The following is a 16,717-nucleotide window of genomic DNA, read 5'->3' as shown; positions in this document are numbered from 1 at the left end:
TAATCTATCCCATAGCTAATAGTATATATGGGTAAGTCATGTTCATTGTGTCCCTAAGAAAGGAGGTATAATCATTTTTCCTAATGATAAGAATGATCTTATTCCACAAAGAATTATTAAAGGCTATAGAATGGTAATTGATTTTAGAAAATTAAATAAGGCAACTAGAAAAGATCATTACCCTTTGCCTTTTATTGATCAAATGCTTGAAAGATTATCTAAGCACACACACTTTTGCTTCCTTGATGGTTATTCTGGCTTTTCACAAATACCTGTATCTCAACCTGATCAAGAAAATACTACTTTTACTTGTCCCCTTGGAACTTATGCTTATAGACGTATGCCTTTTGGTTTATGTAATGCACCTGCTACCTTTCGAAGATGTATGACTGCTATATTCTCTGACTTTTGTGAAAATATTGTTGAGGTTTTCATGGATGACTTCTCTGTCTGTGGGAAGTCTTTTGATGATTGTTTAAGCAATCTTGATCGAGTTTTGCAGAGATGCGAACAAACAAATCTTGTCTTGAATTGGGAGAAGTGCCACTTTATGGTTAATGATGGCATTGTCTTGGGTCATAAAATTTCTGAAAGAGGTATTGGAGTGGACCAAGCTAAGGTTGATGCAATTGAGAAAATGCTATGTCTTAGGGACATTAAAGGTATTTGTAGTTTCCTAGGTCATGTTGGTTTCTATAGGACATTTATCAAAGACTTTTCTAAAATTTCTAGGCCTCTTACTAATCTTTGGCAAAAGGATATTCCTTTTGTTTTTTATGATGATTGTCTTGAAGCCTTTGAAACACTCAAGAAAGCTTTAATTTCTGCACCTATTGTTCAACCACTTGGTTGGAACTTGCCTTTTGAAATTATGTGTGATGCTTGTGATTATGTTGTTGGTGTTGTTCTAGGACAAAGAGTTGATAAGAAACTTAATGTTATTATATATGCTAGTAAAACTCTAGATAGTGCTCAAAGAAATTATGCTACTACTGAAAAAGAATTCTTAGCAGTGGTGTTTGCTTGTGATAAATTTGGACCTTATATTGTTGATTCCAAAGTAACTGTTCACACTGACCATGCTGCTATTAAATATCTTATGGAAAAGAAAGATGCTAAATCTAGACTTATTCGTTGGGTTCTCTTGTTGCCAGAATTTGATTTACATATCATTAATAGAAAAGGAGTTGAGAACCCACTAGCCGATAACTTGTCTAGGCTTGAAAATGTGCTTTATGACCCACTACCTATTGATGATAGCTTTCCTAATGAGCAGTTAGCTGCAATAAATGTTGCTAATAGTACTCCTTGGTATGCTGACTATGCTAATTACATTGTTGCTAAATATTTACCACCTAGCTTTACATACCAGCAAAAGAAAAAAATTCTTCTATGATTTAAGACATTACTTTTGGGATGACCCACATCTTTATAAAGAAGGACTAGATGGTATTATTAGATGTTGTGTACCTGAGCATGAAAAGGGACAAATCCTATGGAAATGTCACTCCGAAGCTAATGGAGGGCATCATGCTGGAGATAGAACTGCTCACAAGGTATTGTAGTCTAGATTTTATTGGCCTACTCTCTTCAAGGATGCTCATAAGTACGTATCATCTTGTGATGAATGTCAAAGAATAGGTAATATTGGTAAGCATCAAGAAATGCCTATGAATTATTCACTTGTTGTTGAACCATTTGATGTTTGGGGATTTAATTACATGGGACCTTTTCCTTCCTCTAATGGGTATACACACATTTTGGTTGTTGTTGATTATGTTACTAAATGGGTAGAAGCTATTCCAACCAGTAGTGCTGATCACAACACCTCTATTAAAATGCTTAAGGAAGTTATTTTCCCAAGGTTTGGAGTCCCTAGATATTTAATGACTGATGGTGGTTCACACTTTATTCATGGTGCTTTCCGTAAAATGCTTGCTAAGTATGATGTTAACCATAGAATTTCATCACCTTATCATCCTTGGTCTAGTGGCCAAGTTGAACTTAGCAATAGAGAAATAAAATTAATTTTGCAAAAGACTGTCAATAGGTCCAGGAAGAATTGGTCTAAGAAATTAGATGATGCACTTTGGGCTTACAAAATAGCTTATAAAAATCCTATGGGTATGTCTCCTTATAAAATGGTTTATGGAAAAGCTTGTCATTTGCATCTTGAGTTAGAACATAAAGCATATTGGGCAGTTAAAGAACTCAATTATGATTTCAAACTTGCTAGTGAAAAAAGGTTATTTGATATTAGCTCACTAGATGAATGGAGAACCGAAGCTTATGAAAATGCAAAATTATTTAAAGAAAAAGTAAAAAGATGGCATGACGAAAGAATTCAAAAGAGTAAGCTTAAAGTCGGAGAATATGTTCTTTTGTACAACTCTCGTTTCAGATTCTTTGCAGGAAAACTCCTCTCAAAATGGGAAGGCCCATACGTCATCGAGGAGGTTTACCGGTCTGGAGCCATCAAAATAAATAACTCCGAAGGTACTAACCCGAAGGTTGTCAATGGACAATGAATAAAGCATTATATCTCAGGTACGCCTATTAATGTTGAAAGTAATATTATCCAAACTATGACACCGGAAGAACATATAAAAGAGTCCTTACGGAACACTCTAGAATTGTGAAAATAAGGAGGTACGTGATACGGTAAGTAAACGGACTTCGAAAAAACCGCAAAAATATTTTTATCAGTTTTGGAATATTTTAGAATTTTGGAAATAAAGAAACTCCCAGGAAGCGTCCCCTGGTGGGCACAAGACACCAGGGCGCCACTTGGGACACCTCCCATACTCCATTTTTCTACCTTATACTTGTCCTCCAAGATAAAAAAATCTTTATATACTCCCCGAACCTGTTGATCACCGTATCACGGAGAAATCCTCTGTTCTCTTTTCTTGTTGTTCTCGGTCAGATTCATCAAGTTGGGCATCATGTCTTCCTGCTCCTCCAACCACATGGAAGAAGATGCTTGGATGATGAAGATCGAGACGAAGAAGGAGGAGCCTACGGACGTCATCAAGGGAGACAGGGGCAAGGAAGCTATCATAGATCCATCCCCGGTGGCAACACAAGCATTGTTGGCCGAGGAGGAGGAGGAATATATCCTTAAACCCTACCTTACTCACCTTACTCCTGCTGCGATTGAAGCTTTTCGCGTCATTGAAATAGTTTGCATACAAAATAAGTATCTCACTCGCGAAAATATTATGCATCAAGAGCATATCACCTATCTCCGGAGCGTCATCCGTCGGTTGGATAATCTCTTGATCCTCAAGGATAGGATCATTTCTTCACCACCACCATCTTCTTCACCACCAAACGAGAATTGAGTATCGGGTATGGGCACTCCCCTTGGCTTCCGCCAAGCTTGGGGGAGGTTCCCCGGTATCGTATCATCCCACTATATTTTTGCTTTTACTTATCTTAGTTCGATCTTTTGCTTTTAGATGAAATAAAAGTTTAGTTCGATCTTTTCTTCTTCGAGAGTTTGCTTAGTGATCTATCATTGTAATCGTGTGCAAGTTATATAATAAAGTTTAGTATGAGCTTTGCTTTCTTTACTTTCATGTTGCCAATAAAATAAAAGAAATAAGAAAGGAAAAAAGAGAAAAGTAATAAACAAAAGAAAGGAAATAAATCAATAAGATTATATACTAATCCTATGGTAGGTGATGGCACCACATAAGGAAAAGTATAAGTAGTAAATTTTATTAGATATTGACAAACATAGCATTAGTCAATGATGCAACTCATGAAAGAATTAATAAGGGAAGAGAAGATTCACATATGAATATACTATCCTAGAAATCTTTTGTGATTCTGAGCCCTCATCAAAATATTATATGCCAAAATTGTTGACATTGGACAAGGAAGACAACTTAATGATTTATGTTTGTTTATATTCACATAGAAGTCATATTGTCATAGATCCTTTAACATGTGATGCTTGCCCCCTATTTTTGCTAGTCAAAAATTCCGCACTAAGCAGAGATACTACTTGTGCATCCAAAAACCCTTAAACCCAAATCTTTTTCAAGTGTCCACCATACCTACCTAGGGATTGAGCAAGATCCCTCAAGTAAGTTGTCATCGGTGCAAAAAGGCAATAAAAATTTCTTCTAAAAGTGTGAGATAATTTAGTGTAAGAGAAAATTAAGCGTTGTACGAACTTGGATGACAAAGAATAAAAGCGACAGACCGCATAATAAAGGTTTTCATCTTAAGGGGAAATACAACATGACGTTCTCTTGCACTAAGGGATTGGGCATATAATCAAATAAGCGCATGGTAACCTCTGCTTCCCTCTGCGAAGGGCCTATCTTTTACTTTTATGCAAAGAGTCAAAGATTTTCTCTATTCCTTTTATTTTTCTCTTTTGGCAAGCATCATGTGGTGAGGAAAGATCTAGGCACATATGTCCAGTTGAATATGGGTGGCATGAGTTATTATTGTTGACATCACCCTTGAGGTGAGTATGTTGGGAGGCAAAATCATAAGCCCATATCTTTCTATGTGTCCAGTTGAAACGTTTTGCTCATGGGTACAAGGTGAGTGTTAGCAATCATAGAAGACTATATGATGGTTGAGTATGTGGACTTGCCTAAAGGCTCCGACATGTGACTCTTCCTGAAAAGATGATGAATTTTAGTTGCAAAGTTGACTGAGAACATAGTTTGTTGGTTTCTAATAGAGTTTTTGCTTTATACTTTGATTGTGTGATGAACTATTACTTATGCATGAGAAGTATATGATAAAAGTTCTATGATAAAATTCCTATGTTTAATTTTGTTGATGTTATAATAATCAACATGGTGCTTCTATGTCCGTATTTTGTTTTTATCGACACCTCTCTCTCTCTAAGCATGTGGACATGTTTTTTGATTTTGGTTTTCGCTTGAGGACAAGCGAGGTCTAAGCTTGGGGAAGTTGATACGTCCATTTTGCATCATGTTTTCTTACTGTTATTTATAATGTTTTTATCCATAATAATGCTTTTTGGAGTAATTCTAATGCCTTTTCTCTCATAATTTGCAAGGAACACACCAAGAGGGAGAATTTCGGCAGCTGGAAATTTGGACCTGAAAAAGCTACATCAGGCTACCTATTCTACACAACTCCAAATAAGCTGAAACTTCACGGGGATTTTTTGTGGAATATTTAAGAAATACTAGAGCCAATAACCACCATAGGGGGGCACCAGGTGGGCACAACCCACCTGGGCGCGCCCTGGTGGGTTGTGGCCTCCTCGGCCCATCTTTTGGTACATAAGTCATTTTGACCTAGAAAAAATAAGGAGAAGGCTTTTGGGACGGAGCGCCACCGTCTCGAGGCGGAACTTGGGCAGGAGCACTTCTGCCCTCCGGTGGAGCGATTCCGCCGGGGGAACTCCCTCCCCCCCCCCCCCGGAGGGGGAAATCATCGTCATCAGCATCACCACCAACTCTCCCATCTTGGGGAGGGCAATCTCCATCAACATCTTCAACAACACCATCTCCTCTCAAACCCTAGTTCATCTCTTGTGTTCAATCTTGTTACCGAAACTATAGATTGGTGCTTGTCGGTGACTAGTAGTGTTGATTACATCTTGTAGTTGATTACTATATGGTTTATTTAGTGGAAGATTATATGTTCATATCTATTATGCTATTTAATACCCCTCTGATCTTGTGCATGATTATTATTTGTGAGTAGTTACCTTTGTTCTAGAGGTCACGGGAGAAATCATGTTGCAAGTAATCATGTGAACTTGATATGTGTTTGATATTTTGATAGTATGTATGTTGTTATTCCCTTAGTGGTGTCATGTGAACGTCGACTACATGACACTTCACCATATTTGGGCCTAAGGGAATGCATTGTGGAGTAGCAATTAGGTGGTGGGTTCCGAGAGTGACAGAAGCTTAAACCCCACTTTATGCGCTATTTCGTAAGGGACCGATTGGATCCAAAAGTTTAATGCTATTGTTAGAATTTATTCTTAATACTTGTCTCATAGTTGCGGATACTTGCGGGAGGGTTAATCATAAGTAGGAGGTTTGTTCAAGTAAGAACAACACCTAAGCACCGGGCCACCTACATATCAAATTATCAAAGTAGCGAACACAAAACGAACCAACATGATGAAAGTGACTAGATGAAATTCCTGTGTACCCTCAAGAACGCTTTGCTTATCATAAGAGACCGTTTTGGCCTGACCTTTGCCTGAAAAGGATTGGGCTACCTTGCTGCACTTTTGTTACTATTATCGTTACTTGCTCGTTACAACTTAGCTTGCTATCAAACTACTCTGCTACTTACAATTTCAGCACTTGCAGACAATACCTTACCGGAAACTACTTGTCATTTCGTTTTGCTCCTTGTTGGGTCGACACTCTTACTTACCGAAAAGAGCTACAATTGACCCCCTATACTTGTGGGTCATCAATGCACCATGGCACCCCAAGTTATTATCCAAAGAGAAACAAGCAAGTAAGCTTGGGGATGCGCCGGAAGGCATCCCCTCTCTATTCTAAGGACCATCGGTATTTTACTTGGAGCTATATTTTTATTCGTCACATATCATGAGTTTTGCTCTGAGTGTCTTGTATTATATGAATCTTTGCTTGTTTTGATTTGTTTGTCATCTATCCTTGCTGGACACACCTATTTGAGAGAGCCAAAATTATGCTATGATTTGTTAGAATTGCTCTTTATGCTTCACTTAAATTTTTTTGAGCTATGGAATTGCTCTAGTGTTTCACTTATATCTTTTTGAGCATGATGTGCTTTAATATTTTTGAAGAAATGCTCCCATGCTTCATTAGATTTATTTAGGAGTTAGTAAATTTTTTTAAAAAATCTCTCATGCATCACTTATAATATTTTGAGAGATGAAAAATTTTATGCTCATGTTCTTCACTTAAATTTGTTTGAGCTATCAAAATCAACATATGAATTTAGTCCCAAAGTTATAGATATTCAAGAAGGATATAATAAAAACTTTCATGAAGATCATGGGACAAAATAAACTTGATTCTTTATAATAGTTTTGCGATATGATTATAGTGATATGTGATATATGTTGGTGAGTAATTATGCTTTAGTAAGAATATTGGTGTTAAGGTTTGTGATTCCCTAAGTCAATAGTTGTGCAATGAAATTGCATCCTGCTTGTGGTGCATTATTCGGTGTTAGTTATGCTTAATGCTCGCTTATGTGATTTTTTGTTTCTTGGTTGGTTGTTTCTCAATCTATTTGCTAGCATCCACTTGTACCAAGTAGAAATACTACTTGTGCATCCAACATCTTTAAACCCAGTTTTGCCATATGAGTCCACCATACCTACCTATATGTTGTATTCATGTGTCATTCTAAGCAAAATTTTATGTGCCATCTCTAATTGTCAAAATAAATTTTCCTTTTTGCGTGCTCGTACGACTCATGAAGCGGCAGGGGGTGGCCAATATTTTCCATGCTAGATGTGTTATTCTCTAGATGAGTGTTTATTCACTTGTCATTGCACGAGAGTGCGGCGGTAATAGGGATGCCCAGTCCCAAAATGAAAAAGAAATTTACTTTATGTTGTCAAATAATAAATTCCTTGGAAAGTGTTGGTATGGAAGGCACCCGTGGATACGGCTCGCCATGGATTGTGAAAGAATGGTGGAAAAAGGAATAAACTTTATTTTCTATTTGGGGACCGCCTATGATATATCTAGCATGGAAAGTGTTGGGAATTACTCATTCGTTTTCGTTGACAGGAAAAGTATGCCTCTTTAAAAAATTATCTCTCAATTTAAGCTTTGAGTTTTGGCACCTCTACAAATCCCTACTTGCCTATGCGAACGGCCTATTTATTTACTTTATGCAATTTTTATTTTTATTTGAGTCTCCATATTCTCTTATACAGCACCAACTAAGGGGCACTATGATCGTATTTGAGCATTGGATGTAGCTAATATGCGGGTGTGTTTAATGAATGGATCAATGATTGAGCATGATGGGCTAGTGATAACTTTCTTTAGTGTTGGTATTTTTAAAGACATGGTTGCTTATTGATATGCTTGAGTATTAAACTCTTCATGTTAAAACTCAACTATTGCTTATAACCATATAAAAGTCCAAATGTCCATGCTAGAAAAGAAAATAATATGTGATGAACATGTTAGGTAGCATTCCACATCAAAAAAAATTGTTGTTATCATTTACCTACTTGAGGACGAGTAGGAATTAAGCTTGGGGATGTTGATATGTATCCAACGTATCTATAATTCTTGTTCCATGCTGTTATATTATCATTCTTGGATGTTTTACAATCATTTTATAGCAACTTTATATCTTTTTGGGGACTAACCTATTGACATAGTGCCCAGTGCCAGTTGCTGTTTTTGGCTTGTTTTTTTACTTCAAAAGATATTAGTACCAAATGGAGTCCAAACGCAGATAAACTTTTTGGAGAACTTTTCTAGACCAGAAGACACCTTATGGGCCAAAGAAGTACCAAAGGGGGGTTCCGAGGGGAGAACAACCCACCAGGACGCGCCCAGGTGGGTTGTTCCCACCTCGGTGGCCTCCCGCACCGCCTCTTCGCCCTATAAATCCCCAAATATTCCAGAAACCCTAGGGGATTCGACGAAACACAATTCCAGTCGCCGCAAGTTTCATAACCATGAGATCCAATCTAAACACCATCACGGAGGGGTTCATCATCGTCATTAGTGCCTCTCCGATGATGTGTGAGTAGTTCATCATAGACCTACAGGTCTGTAGGTAGTGGCTAGATGGCTTCCTCTCTCTCTTTTGATTCTCAATACAATGGTCTCTTAGAGATCTATTTGATGTGACTCTTTTTTGCGGTGTGTTTGTTGGGATCCGATGAACTTTGAGTTTATGATTAGATCTATATCCATGAATATGATTTGAGTCTTCTTTTGATCTCTTATATGCATGATTATTTATAGCTTCATATTTCTTATTCGAATCTTTGGTTTAGTTAGGCCAACTAGATCGATTTTTCTTGCCATGGGAAGAGGTGCTTTGTGATGGGTTCGATCGTGCGGTGTTCTTTTCCTGGTGACAAAAGGGGCAGCAAGACATGTATGTATCGTTGCTATTAAGGATAACAATATGGGGACTATTCCTACATGAGTAGATCTCGTCTACATCATGTCATCATTCTTATTGCATTACTCCGTTTCTCCATGAACTTAATACACTAGATTCATGCTGGATAGCAGTCGATGTGTGGAGTAATAGTAGTAGATGCAGGCATAAGTCCGTCTACTAATCTTGGATGTGATGCCTATATATTGATCATTGCCTTGGATATCATCATAATTATTCGATCTTCTATCAATTGCCCAATAGTAATTTGTTTACCCACCGTGGGCTATTTCTTGAGAGAAGCCACTAGTGAAATCTACGACCCCCGGGTCTATTCTTTATCATATTTTCATTGAGGCCTATTTTTATTTGCTTTTGTTTTCAGATCTGTTATTCCAAAAACCCGAAAATACCTTGCTGAAATTTTTTATTACTTCTTTTATTTCACATTTTATCGATATCTATTTCATCCAATCTATACAATTTTTATCCCGTTAGCTTGATAATTTTGGCATTGTTACCCGAAAAGGGAGTGACAACCCCTTATACGCGTCAGGTTGCAAGTATTTGTTCTTTGTGTGCAGATACCATTTACATAGTGTTGCTTGGTTCTCCTACTAGATTAATACCTTGGTTTCATAAATGAGGGAAATACATACCGTAGTTGTGCTGCATCATCCCTTCCTCTTTGGGGAAATACCAATGTAGCTTCAAGCGACATCAATAGGGCATGTGCTGATGATGCTTGGAGTATGTTGCTTTTCAACTGGTTAGGTGTTGCACCTGGCTACGTCCGGATAGGATCACTGCCCTTTATTAATCTGGTTTTTTTGAATTGGCTAGAAATTGTTGGTTTTCGTTAACTTAGCAGGAGAGAGTGACAACGGTGTTTGATTAAGTGATCCATGAAGTGGAGAGAAAAGGGAAACAAAAGGGTGGGCTATCAGGCTGATATCTCACGGTACATGCCCAAAAGGGTGCTCTAAGCATGCCTCTCCAGTGATTCTCCATTCTTCAATGTCGGAGTGGCAGGATCTAATGATGTTGTCCGTGCTTGGTGTCTTTCCTTTGAAAATGGAGTCGTTCCTCTCCATCCATATGCACGAGTTGATAAGTGTGATCATGGATTTGGTGCCTCTCTAGGCTGCCGGGGTGGCGGCATCAATGATGATCCCGACCTTGGCTGGGGTTGTTGGTCCCTCAGTCCATACGTCATGGTGCAGAGCAGAGCAGCCTCCCCATGTCGATGTCGTGATCCATGCCTGCATGTCCATTGGCAGTCCCAAATGAGGTGCACCGAGCTATCAAGGTTGCGCATGCATAGCAGGCAGAAATATCCATTTGGCCAACCACGCTATTGTAGCCTGTCATTGCACGACAACCGATTCAGGTGGAGCATCCATAGGAACATCTTGTTCTTGCTCGATGCCCATACCTTCTAGATGGTCTTCTCGAAGTAGCAGTTGTTGCTTCCCTCCAGCTGGGCCTTGTATGCCGAGCAAGTGGAGTAGCGGCCCGAGCCAGTGAGGTTCCACGAGATGGTGTCCCTAGCTTGCTAATCTAGCACCGGCGCCACTGCCTGAAGCTCTCTTGCCAGCATAGTGGCCTGCTGCACAATGCCCTCCACGTCGCTGTGCCTTAGGTCAGGAATCCACCTATCCCCCCCTTATTAATCTGTTTGGAAGCGGTACGTCCGATCACTAAAGGTAAACCTATGGCCAGATATGAAATATTGTGGCAGCGTGATGTTGTCCTTGAGTCAATAATTGAGAAAGCATGGAACAAAGCACGTTCGCAGGGTGACATGGTTCGGTCGCTACATCACTTAAGGGTGTCATTAGTGAAGTACAACAGTGGAGTTCCAAAAAGTTTGGTGACATCCTAGGGACATTGAATGACTACGCAAAGAGCTAGAGGATCTGTAGGCTTGTGATGCTAGTAGTAATGCAACTCGGGCAACAATGTTTGAGCTGGACTAACTGCTTTACCGCGAGGAGATGCTCTGGAATAAAGGTCACGAATTACATGGTTGAAGGAAGGGGATCAGAACACAAAGTACTTTCACTGCCAAGCTCTGTGGTGTGCTCGCAAGAATTATATTAAGCATTTACGACAGTCTGATGGGTGTTGGTGCACGGTACCGACAGACATGGAAAGAATGGCAACCTCATATTTTAAAGAAGTTTACACAAAGGACCCGACGGTGAATTCAGAGATTCTTTTGGATTACATCGAGCCTAAGGTAACAAAGGTGTTGGCCCAGTGAGAACCAGGGTACCATCTCCCCTCTACCTCTAGCCTAGGAGGCGACACTTGGGCCGGCCCACGATGCGCGGCTTCGCCATGTCCACGCCGGAGGGATATGCCTAGCGAGGGGCTAACCTCGCGAGGCCCATCGCTAACAGGCTAAGCCCCACCAAGGTCGCCAAGTATCAGATGCCTCATGAGGCCATCTCATGAGGCAGGTCGCACAGTCCTAGCCATGGGGCCCCAGGCCCATCATGTGGATGATGTCCTAGTGTCAGTGTAAATAAGGCAGGGCGCGAATGAGTCCATTTTCCATTCTGGTGATAGGGACCAAGAGCGTCTGCCTCCCCCAAAGCAAGTCCCAAAGCTTTCCTTTTTGGTATAAGGAGATCTGGACGGATCGACGCGCCAGGGCGGAGGTCATCATGATACGTCTCCAACGTATCTATAATTTTTTATTCTTCCATGCTGTTATATTATCAATCTTGGATGTTTTATAATCATTTTATAGTCATTTTATATCATTTTTGGTACTAACCTACTGACATAGTGCCAAGTGCCAGTTGCTGTTTTTTCCATATTTTTTACATTGCGGAAAATCAATATCAAACGGAGTCCAAATGCCACAAAACTTGGAGAATTTTTGTGGGCCAGAAGGAACACAAAGGGCCCTGGCTACACCTAGGGGTGCCCTGAGGGACGCACAACCCACCAGGGCATGCAAGGAGGCCCAAGCGCGCCTTGGTGGGTTGTGCCCACCTCGAGTGCCCCCCGGACCGCCTCTTTGCTCTATAAATACCCCAATATTCCCAAAACCCTAGGGGAGTCGACGAAATATTGATCCAGCCGCCGCAGAGTCCAGAACCAGCAGATCTAATCTAGACACCATCTCGGATGGGGTTCACCACCTCCATTGGTGCCTCTTCGATGATGCGTGAGTAGTTCGTTGTAGACCTTCGGGTCCGTAGTTAGTAGCAAGATGGCTTCATCTCTCTCTCTCTCTCTCTTGATTCTCAATACAATGGTCTCTTGGAGATCCATATGATGTAACTCTTTTGTGGTGTGTTTGTTGGGATTGATGAACTTTGAGTTTATGAGCAGATCTATGTTTTTATATCCATGAAAGTATTTGAGTTTCTTTGATCTCTTTTATCCATGATCTCTTATAGCCTCGTATTTCTTCTCCGGTATTTGGGTTTTGTTTGGCCAACTTGATCTATCTATCTTGCAATGGGAAGAGGCGCTTTGTAGTGGGTTCGATCTTACGGTGCTTGATCCCAGTGATAGAAAGGGAACCGACACGTACGTATCATTACTACAAAGGATAAAACGATGGGGTCTATCTCTACATGGATAGATATTGTCTACATCATGTCATCGTTCTTATTAAATTACTCCATTTCTCCATGAACTTAATACACTAGATGCATGCTGGATAGCGGTCGATGCGTGGAGTAATAGTAGTAGATGCAGACAGGAGTCGGTTTACTAATCTTGGACGTGATGTCGATATAATGATCATTGTCTGGATATCGTCATGAGTATTTGAAGTTCTCTCAATTTCCCAACAGTAATTTGTTCACCCACCGCTTTGCTATTTTTCTCGAGAGAAGTCATTAGTGAAACCTACGGCCCCGAGTCTCTTTCCCATATTATTTGCCTTTGCGGTCTACTTTTATTTGCTTTTATTTTGAGATCTATTAATCCAAAAACCCAAAAATACTTTGCTGCACTTTATTTTATTTGCGATCTATTTATCCAATCTATTACAACCTTTTTATCGTCACACATCAATTTCTGGCACCGTTACCCGAAAGGGATTGACAACCCCTTTTACACGTCGGGTTGCGAGGATTTGTTATCTATGTGCAGGGGCTGATTACGTTGTGTTGCTTGGTTATCCTACTGGTTCGATAACCTTGGTTTCATATCTGAGGGAAATACCTACCGCCGTTGTGCTACATCATCCCTTCCTCTTTGGGGAAATACCGACGTAGCTTCAAGTGACATCAAAAGGAATTTCTGGCGCCGTCGCCGGGGAGGATCAAGTCAAGATAGTCTCCCTGTCGCGTGCCAATTTCTGGCGCCGTTGCTGGGAATGATCTTCAACATATACCAAGTTCCTAATCGCAATCTCATTGTAACATCCCAAATTTTCAATTTGGAATGTTATACATAGATCATCATTGCATATCATATTTTATTGCATTTTGGTTGATCCTAGAAATTTCCACGCAACTCAAGGACCTACGGAGAGAGTTGGGGATTTCGTTATTTTCATATTTGAGGTTTTCTCGGATTATGAAAAGAGGATCAGTTGATTTTATTTATTTTATCTTAAATTATTTCAATTATAAAAATAAGTGAGAGGGAATAAAATGATTTTCCCAAAATAAAGAAATATTGAGGATTTAATAATAAAAATCAAATAAGATTTTACTTTGGAGTCTTTCGCTGTTTTATTTGAATTTAGGAAAAATGCGCGTTTTTCAAAAATGCATTTAGGCCCCAAATAAATGTTCACTTTGTCCGGCTTGATTTTAGAAGTCGGGGAAATTTTATTTCGGGATTTTAGGAGTCCGTTTAGTATTTCTTTTCTTTCTTTTTCTGCACGTCAAAATTATTTTAAAAAAAGTCGACCGACTTAGGGCCGTACTCGGCCAGGACTTCTCGGGCCGGCCTTTAAAAGCCACTGCCCGAGGCCCGTTCAATCCGCCCCACCCAAAAACCCTAACCCTAGCCGGATCCCGCTGCCGCCCGCACCGCCCCACGCCAGAGCACGCCGCCGCCGCACCGCTTTGCCGGAGCGCGCCGCCGCCGTCGCCGATAACTGCCGCCTCCGCCGTCGGTTTTCTACGGAAAACCAATCGGTTTTTCGTTAGAACTCGCGGTTTATTTTTTTAGATTGGTTTTTTCGGTTTAATTATTTGGAGGACGTTCGTCCGTACATTCGTTTTAACGAACGGTTTTCACCGTTTAGACGCAGATAACGAACATTCGTCCGTTAGCCTATTCGTCATTTTTTTCTCGGATTTTCCTTGATTATTTCTGATCGTGATTTCTGATCCGATTTTTGTTTTAGTATAACTTTTCGCTCGTTTATCGGAATCAGGCGATTCAAGCGCCTAGAGTTTCGTCTCAAAACCCTCTTTCCATTTAACCAACTCAAACAAGTTTTTGCTTCTGTAAAATTTGACTTAGATCCAGATTAGTAAACAAAGCTTGTTTCTTTCGCTGTTTGCCTTTCGTCTCTTCGTTTGTTTTGTTTCTTTTTGCAAACCGAAGTTCTTAAGTTGAACTTTCTGATTAGATCTCTTATTTGAGTTTTACCTGTGCATTAGATGAGTACTTATTGTATGCTTGTTTGTTTGTGTGCGTTAGAGTACCCGGAGTGCGCCGCTTGCTACTTCGAATCTCTAGGTTTCACGGATCATCAGCAAGGCAAGTAACACTTTGATCATATCCCTTTCATACCTAGTTTTTGTGCATTAGATCAATCCTCAAACATTGCATGATTAGGATCTAATTAAATTGTGGGTTTTGGGAAAGTAGATGAGGTAGTACCTATTACCTGTTTTATTATCAAACCCTTGGGAGTTACTTCTGTGTTTGCTTATATTGCCATGCTATGCTGGTAGATGTGGATTGGGTGAGTGTATCCATGACAGATGTGAGATTGTTAATTAATGGTTTATTTAAGGTGGCAACTTTAATACATATCTGTGTGGATTGAGGCACCTGGGTATTCCAGTGATTGCCTATTTTTCTTTATGGACCGCCACCCAGGCTTAAAGGGATCATGAGATTGTTCATACTAGAAACTTCCGTGTGCAGCCACAAGCTACTATGGGCTCTAGCATAGTTGATTAAGTCGTGCGAGCTCTTAAAGTGGTAGACTAGCAGATGTAGGGGAAAGTAGGTGTAACGGTCTACCCGATCGTAAGGTGCTAGCGCTTCTGAAAGACTATGTCTCGGTCATCCGTTTCTCAAACACCATGTAGTGCGAGAATCCCAGCGGAGGAGATCGAGTCTTGTGGGGTAAAGTGCGCAAACCTCTATAGAGCATAAAAACTAATCATGGTTAGCCGTGTCCCCGGTTATGAACAACTTGAGTATCTGGTTCTTGGATTATCATGTGAATCTCATCATGTTACTTTAATTAATTTTGTTGGGTTTTAATGATCATGCTTAATTGGGATTGAGAGGGTGTCTACACTCTCAATGTTTAACAACTACCATGATAGTTAAATAAAATTTATTCCTTTGTAGTAGGGAAAAATTGGCTTTAGGCAAAACTGTAACCATAGAGCTTTCCACCAGCCATATATGCATGTAGTATAGCCTATTTCTGTTCATTACTCTCTATGTGTTACTTTGCCAGCATATTCCATGTGCTGGCCCGTTTTCGGGCTGCAACGTTCATGTTGCAGACTTTTCAGACGACGGTGCCTTTAGGTCGTGGTTCTATACTCAGTGATGCCGTTGGAGTTGATGGACTCACTTATCTTCCAAGCCTTCCGCTGTTATCGTTATTAGATGGCCTTAAGCCATATTATTTGTAATAAGTTCTCTCTTGAGACACTCGTTGTAATAAGTGTGTGATTGCCACTCTGTTATAAATCCTTCAAGTACTATGCGTGTCAGCATTACTAATCCAGGAATGACACTAAAGCACAGAGATCGGACCGTTTAAGGTCTGGTCGCTACAAGATGGTATTAGAGCACACGCTGACTTTAGGACACGGCCACTAAGATAAAGACCTAGATCACTACTCACTCTTCTCATTTCTGACTCCTTATCTTTTCTACTCTTTTAGGATGGCGGATGCAAGGAACAAGTTCACACAACCGGAAGAAGATACACCCTTTGGACGCCACCTGAAGGAAGTCACTAAGTACTTGAACATCGGAGTACCAAGCTTCACCGGGACCTACAACGCCACTTTACCCGAAGAGGAGTGCTGGATGATTCAAGTTCAAGTTCCAGGAAGGGCGTTCATGCCAGTCACCGCACCCATAGGGTTTTCCTTTGATGCACCAACCTGGAGTCTAGGAAAGAGCATGACAGCCCACATCGCCATGGGACGTATTTGAGAAGTTTACCACAATGATCTCAAGGATACTATCTACCAGATTTGTGGGCGCCAAGATGAGAACTGGGAAATGATCAGTACCAAGAAGGATAGATCAGTCATAGCTTTTATCCAGGAGTTAAACCAGCACATTCGACGTCAGGAGAACCAGTTGTGCGCAGACATGATAGATCTGAAGAAGGCAATGACAAGAATCACGGAACTGGAGGAAGAACTCAAGGCTACACGTGAAGATTATGACGAGGAAATCGCCGTACTAGTGGAGAAGAATGACGACCTGA

Source organism: Triticum dicoccoides, chromosome 1A (genome assembly GCF_002162155.2).
Source record: "Triticum dicoccoides isolate Atlit2015 ecotype Zavitan chromosome 1A, WEW_v2.0, whole genome shotgun sequence".
NCBI classification, from domain to species: domain Eukaryota; kingdom Viridiplantae; phylum Streptophyta; class Magnoliopsida; order Poales; family Poaceae; genus Triticum; species Triticum dicoccoides.
This window is presented reverse-complemented; position numbering follows the sequence as displayed.